A 7,655-nucleotide genomic window follows, 5' to 3' on the forward strand; every position below is an offset into this window, starting at 1 on the left:
CCATGAATTCTGGTGGGATTTATCATGCTAAGCAGCATAATTTCAGCATTGTGATAATGAACCCCCTTGAATATTCAATAAACCGATCCAGATTTTAAAACAGGGCAAGTCCATTAAGTCAAACAACGGTGAATTGGTCAATTGTACATGCATTGCGGCAGACTACGGCGTGTCAAAGCTCCCGACGAGTCCGTGTTTTTCTCCGAAAGAAATAAGGTTTTTCTAATCTGTTCAACACGCCTATAGACCTTGCGGTTCGGGCGTGGGTGTAAACTCTGCAAGAAGCGTAGCGGCTCTATTGGTATTTATTTCACGTGTAGGTACAATTAAGCTGTTAACAAGAAGAGAAAGTTGTATTGGCACACAAAAAAATGACGGCACACCTGGGCATTTCCCACTCTACAAAGATAATTATTTGAATCAGGACCTATAATTGTATTATTAGAGATCGCAAGGTACGATTCAATTTGATACATAGTTAAAACGATAATTGTAAGAAAAAACTGTTAATTTATTAAAGTAAAGTCGAGTTTTCAAAAAAAAATGAAGAAATGGAATGCCACATATAAAGTTTCAAGATAGAGAAACGTTTATGTCCACTGTATTCTGTGATTTACAGAGGAAATGAGGATCTTTTAGTACTCGTCTTCATCCCCTTCTCCTTCATCAACACTATCAACACCAACCTCCTCGTAGTCTTTCTCGAGGGCAGCTAGATCCTCGCGAGCCTCGGAGAATTCACCCTCCTCCATGCCCTCGCCGACATACCAGTGGACAAACGCTCGCTTAGCGTACATCAGGTCAAACTTGTGATCAAGACGAGCCCAAGCCTCAGCGGATGGCCAGTTTGTGTTGCTGGCAATGTTCATCAAACTGAGAGATCAGACGCTGGACCATTGTGAGGCCATCTCATACACACACGAGACACCAATCTGTCGCGGCCAGTGGTCTGGTGAGTTGTCTTCGAGAGCCGTAGCGCGGTTGCACAAACCGAGCTACGGGCACCAGTCGACAAACTGGATGGTTCTCTTTGTTTTGATCGTAGCAATTGCGGCGTTCACATCTTTCGGGACAACGTCGCCCCTGTACAACATACAACAAGCCATGTACTTGCCATGACGTGGATCACACTTGACCATCTGATTGGCTGGCTCAAAAGTAGCGTTGGTGATTTCAGCCACAGTAAGCTGCTCGTGGTAGGCCTTTTCAGCTGAGATAACCGGGGCGTAAGTCGCCAGAGGGAAGTGAATACGCGGATATGGTACCAGGTTAGTTTGGAACTCTGTCAAGTCCACGTTCAGGGCACCGTCAAAGCGGAGAGAAGCTGTGATTGATGAGACAATCTGACCAATAAGGCGATTAAGATTTGTATACGTCGGCCTTTCAATGTCAAGGTTACGGCGACAGATATCGTATATAGCCTCGTTATCGACCATAAATGCACAGTCGGAGTGCTCCAATGTCGTGTGCGTGGTCAATATGGAATTGTACGGCTCAACAACGGCAGTCGCAATCTGCGGCGCCGGATATACGGAAAACTCGAGTTTAGACTTCTTCCCGTAATCCACGCTTAAACGTTCCATTAGAAGGGACGTGAATCCAGATCCGGTCCCGCCTCCAAATGAGTGAAAGATCAGGAAACCCTGTAGGCCTGTGCACTGATCAGCCAACTTCCGGATCCGGTCGAGCACGAGGTCGACAATTTCTTTACCTATCGTGTAGTGACCACGCGCATAGTTGTTAGCAGCGTCTTCCTTTCCGGTGATCAACTGTTCAGGGTGGAATAGCTGCCGGTAAGTGCCGGTACGGACTTCATCTGAAATTTTATTTTTATTTTTTCATTATGATCAAAGTTTAAAAGCACACTTCATGATTATCATTTACATTAACAGAGAAACACCCGTATACATAGTTGCCCCCGTGGTAAATGAACTGTTGAAAGAAATTTAATATTCTTGTCACAAATCATCAGATTTGAACCACCAAAAATACGGATATCGAATACTGTATAGTTAACCAGTTATCAAAATTTATGAATACGAAGATGTTTAGTAGAAATAAATAAACATTGCTTTCTGTATATTCACGTACGTGTTTCAGCTGCATGCAATGAAACTTAGGACCCGTGTATGTAGCAAACTGTTAAACTGCGTCCGACATGGAAGCTTCCCTAAATTAAACATTGGCTGCATATTTTCGCTATTTGGGTTTATACTTTTTTCGTACGGAAGGGGCGATATGTATTGTATTTTGCTTTTAATTGCTTTAAATTGTTAGTGTGGTCCAAGACACGACAAAATCACCTTTTGTCGAGTGCTCGCCTTTTCGCTCTGCAACTTGACATATTGCACATGGTAAAACTTGGCCATTTTAAAGTAACAAATCGGAGACATGTTTCATAATTCAATGTTACATAGTCTTGTTCAGTGTGCTGCAAATTTACATTGGCTTTATTTGTTCAAAACTTCTGCTCTCTAAAGCTGCACGCCTCCCGATGAGACAAAATATTTCAAGAAAGCAATATTGAGAAAAATGTACTAAAATTTTAAGAAAGGTGAAACATTCAAGATCCACGTGATATTTTACATGTTATATGCGGTTTAAGACTGCTTAAGAAAGGTGAAACATTCAAGATCCAAGTGATATTTTACACGTAGTAAGGGCTATTTTTGGAAATGTTTGCGACTTTTTGGTAATTTTATTGGACTGTACGTGCTGATCGCAATATGTAAATTGTGTTCATCTCACAATATTTTACTTTTTAATACATTTCCAAACATTTCATGAAATCAACATGAATCAGGAGGCGTGCTGCTTTAAAACATAACTTACCAACCACAGTTGGCTCCAGATCAATAAACACGCATCTCGGGACATGTTTTCCGGCACCGGTCTCACTAAAGAAAGTGTTGAAGGAGTCGTCTCCACCACCCAGGGTCTTGTCACTGGGCATCTGACCGTCGGGCTGGATACCGTGCTCGAGACAGTACAACTCCCAGCAGGCGTTGCCCATCTGGACCCCGGCTTGACCAACATGTACAGATATACACTCTCGCTGAAGACGGAAAACAAAGTTGACGTTAATCAAACTAGGTTTACTATTTACAATCTATTAAAATAGTAGTCTATATATCATTAAGAGATTTCATTTCATTCAAGCACAGTTCTTAAATTTTGAATCGTAAATTAAAATTTATGTAACCATCAGAAGATTGTAAGACCTCGGCAAATTTCGCACCATGGCTGTCTTGCACTGATGCAATAAGCCATGGGATAGAATAGTCTTGGCACCCTAGACATTTTTGTTATTCTGTAGTCGAAAGTTAATAGTTGCAAACAAATCTATAATTGCGTGTTGTTGTTTTTGTTTTTGTTGTTGTTGTTGTTGTTATTGTTGGGAGTTTATTTATTTATTTATTTATTTATTTATTAGTTGTTCTTTGACAATCTTTTGTTACAAAACATATGTCCCATTAAATGCATGCGACTGCAAACTGAATATATTTTATGAACCGTTCACAATGTTTATGTATTTAATGCACCAGAAAACGCATTTATCTATAATAATAATATATAGAGTTATAATGCAATTTTTGCAGTCATGTTTACATAAACTATCCGCTATAAATTTCGTTATTTGAATATAAAAGATTCATAGTAATATGTGTACTTTTATTAAATATGTAAACAGAATACTAAATAAACCCTTTTTGTCAAAATTTTATTCACATTCGCTAAGGACATTGGTTTTAAATTGCAAAACTTATTATTTTTATATTTTACAAAAAAAACATGTCTTGTCTTTTGAAATGCGATAACCGGAACATTTGATGCTGTGTTCACATTTATGCTATACAATTATTCTTTTTGCATAGCAAACATAAGGGAAGTGATAGAACATTGTAGTTTCATTCTTGGGTATATAAATGATGCGGTTATTATTTACAATAGCTTCTTACAATATAAACATTTACAAAATGTTGTTTGTTGGTTTGGGGTTTTTTGTTGTTGTGTATTGTTGTTGTTGTTTTTCTATTTACTTATTCATTTATATTTATTTTTTATTCTTTTTTTTTGTCACCGCCAAATTTAAAGAGACTTCACTGAGGTATTTTGACATGATGAGACTGAGGATATTTTTGCAGATAAATGTACCATTTGATGTAGGTATAGACTACTTATCTTTGTGCAAAATTTAAGATCATTCGCGCACTTCGTTTTTCCAGAATAATTATTCAAATGTTAAAAACATGATCACAAAAAGAAAAGCGTTTAAACGCTTTTCACACAAATCGGTCTAAGAAAAGCATAAAAAATATGATTTAAATTAATTTCAAAGTATATTTCTTAACTATCTTTGCATATATTTCTGTAATTCTGTCATTCATGTAAGAAATTCAAATGTTATGTTTTAGGCTTTTAAACCTCAGTGGAGTCCCTTTAAGACTTCACATTAACTCAATAGTTTAAACATTATTTTATTCAATAAATTGTACAAATTGTATACATAAACAAAATTTACAAACATTTCGCAACTTACAAGGTATTCAGACTGAATTCGAAAATTAGTAAAACAATATTTATATCAATTCTTCTGCAGTAAAAGTGAGTTTTCAAAAAAATAAAGATACAAAAATGTTGTAAAGCTCTTTGAATGTACAACAAAGAATAAGAGAATAATTGATTGTTGAATTATCATTGTAGAGAAAATAAGGTATTGTAAGAGAAATAGTAGAAGAAAGGAAAAAAATAGGGAGAAATATGATTGAACATGTTCGAATTTTAAATACTAAAGATAAACCTATAAAGGAATATGATCGGACAGACCAAGTTCATTCACACTGATAATAATTCTTACAAAAAGCGAAATGATTTTTTGGACATTCATCCAAAAATTAAGCAAAAACGGTTAAGTTCAAATAAATGTACGACAAACAACTATTTAAGGATATCAACTATAAAGCTATCTTAGATCTGTAATTGGTTAAATAATTTACTGAAATGTTAATCAAAAACGCGTGAAGCGCATCGCCGAATCTAGTAAAACAGCGGAACGCTTTGAGCTGTTTATTTATATACATATGTAATTCAAGTGCACATATTTGTTAAAGGTTTTTGATTGATTTAAAGTTTGGTGTTGTTATTGTTGCTACTGCTCTTGATTTTTTTTTTTTCTTTACATTTCATTTATTTTTTTATTTTTTATTTTTTCAAGTTTTTTTAAACTCTTTTAACTTTTTGTATTTCTTTTTAAGTATATTTCGCTATTAGTAGCAGCATACCCTTTATTTGCTTAGTATATATTGCTTAGAAAATAATAAACCTTAAAACACATTAAAAATATGACAAGTAAGTTCTTTAGACTGAAACCAAAAAAAAATAGAAATGAGTAGAAAAAATATGCAAATATGCCTACCATTTTGTACAGAATATCTTCTTTCAATCCACGTTTGATAATGAATCTATGGAGTGCAGAGATGCGGCGTGTAACATGTATTTATACATGTATATATATGACATCACATTGTCATGACAATACGTGGACAATATTTTGATGCCCATGTAACATTCATGATTACCGGAACCGCCTGGCTGCTTCCATAATAAGCTCGGATGTTACCATACTTGCTGCACGGGTAGATTATTGAATGATACTGTTCATCGATATATGAGCCGCGTCATGACAAAACCAACATAATGGGTTTGCGACCAGCATGGATCCAGACCAGCCTGCGCGGAGGCGCAGTCTGATCAGGATCCATGCTGTTCGCTTACAAACCCTATAACAAGACTGTAGAGAAACTGATAGCGAACAGCATGGATCCTGATCAGACTGCGCGGAGGCGCAGGCTGGTCTGGATCCATGCTGGTCGCAAACCCATTATGTTGGTTTTGTCGTGAGACGGCTCATATACTTTTTTCTGCTCAAGGGAATGCCAAACTCTTGTATTATTCATAGAAATTCACTACACTCAGGTGAAATAATTTACCTGTATTTTTATATTAGGTACATGAACGATATTAATGATAATATTAATAGATATGTCTGTGCGATTTAGGGAGTGAATCGTTCGTAACGCTTTTAAATTGAATATAGGACATTAGGAATGTTAAAACCATTTTTTAAACTTATAATAAAACATTGATGAATACCAAATACAAAAATACGAAAAGTTTTTTATTTTGCTAGTTATAATATATTTGTGGCCATCTTTCAATGAACGCTATTAACAGTTCGCATTTTTAATACCATGTATTTGAACACGCGGTGTGACCATCTTTCCGGTGTAATGAAGCGTTCAAATTTAAAAAAAGAAAGATTTCGGTTTGATATTTGGTATTTGACCCTTACAAATGATTTATCACTAATAAAATCTAATGAAAAGTTTGCACGGGTATGCATCGGTATCGAATACTAGTACTATAACGATCATTGGTGTTTATAGCGGAACAAGAAGTAACTTTAAAGAAAGATACCCGGCCGTGGTTAATTAAAAACAGTTTTGGAAAATAACGGATGAAACTCGTTCAAATTTAGTAACAAATGTACTAAAAATATTACCAACACACACAAAATGCATCTGGAAGCAAAAACGTACCACGCATTATTGGTCTAAAAAACCAAATTAGATAAAATAATGAAACGTTTACTATGGAATATTAATTAACCTACGTCATGGACTCATGTAAGTGTTATATTGTGGAGCACAATCAATGCGAAATTTGCTCGTATGGCTTGGCCATATCCCGTGTTTTGCAAAATGGTCAATAAATGAAATAACTATAAATAAATAAATACCATCGACATTTGTCTGTGTGATTCAAGGAGTAAACTGTTCGTAGCGCATTATAACTGAATATATATGACATTAGTAAAGTTAAAACCATTAAAACCAATATTCAATGGTATATTACAATTGGATATTATTGGATAATTGCGAAAACCTATTATTTACATGGGATTTTTGGGATTTGGCTTAAATATGCGGAAGACTTCTGAGATTTAGCTTACTAGCTAGCTATCAATTTATGCTTTTACGAACATTTACGTTAAAGCTAGTGAAAATCAGAACATTTTTGCCATAAATTATGAAACCATCTGAAAAACAATTGAAATGTCAACTCCATTTTGGAAATGCATTACCCCTTGTCGAAATTTAGCTACCCCTCTGGTAAAAATTCCTGAATCAGAAATGGTGAAACAAACGGTGGCAATCAGATCTCCGTGCAAAAAATAACCTAAGTATAGATCTGAACTTTAGCTATATATATATAGTCAGATTGCGTCTGATTTTACATCACAAAAGAACGTTATTGGAATAAACTGGCTCTAAAACGATATTGATTACTTTAGGCTGATTGTTGTTGATATCAAAGATAAAATAATACATGTATTGATTTAAACAATGTTGTTATTTTACTAATGTAGCTCTACATCCATTCACAAAGTTATTTATGCGTTAATGATTAAAAGTATCTAGTTTTATCCCCAAACTATAGAATAGCAGGGCATTGGCTCTACAGTATTAGTGTGAAATACTTATTATATTGTAGAATAACTAATACGGTCATTGCCGGATAACCAGTGGGTGACCGCTTTAGTGACGTCAGGTGAGCGGACAAAAAACACCTACAGTATCTATAAATGCAAAAAG

General features: G+C 35.3%; 1 pseudogene; it reads right to left on the minus strand.

Annotated features, from left to right (window-relative positions):
• Positions 1–490: 490 nt before the first annotated feature.
• LOC132728816 (tubulin alpha-1A chain-like) lies at positions 491–5,572 on the minus strand (annotated as a pseudogene).
• Between the last annotated feature and the right edge of the window lie 2,083 nt (positions 5,573–7,655).

This window comes from Ruditapes philippinarum, unplaced genomic scaffold (assembly GCF_026571515.1).
Source record: "Ruditapes philippinarum isolate M1 unplaced genomic scaffold, ASM2657151v2 ctg2434_1_1_1_1, whole genome shotgun sequence".
NCBI classification, from domain to species: domain Eukaryota; kingdom Metazoa; phylum Mollusca; class Bivalvia; order Venerida; family Veneridae; genus Ruditapes; species Ruditapes philippinarum.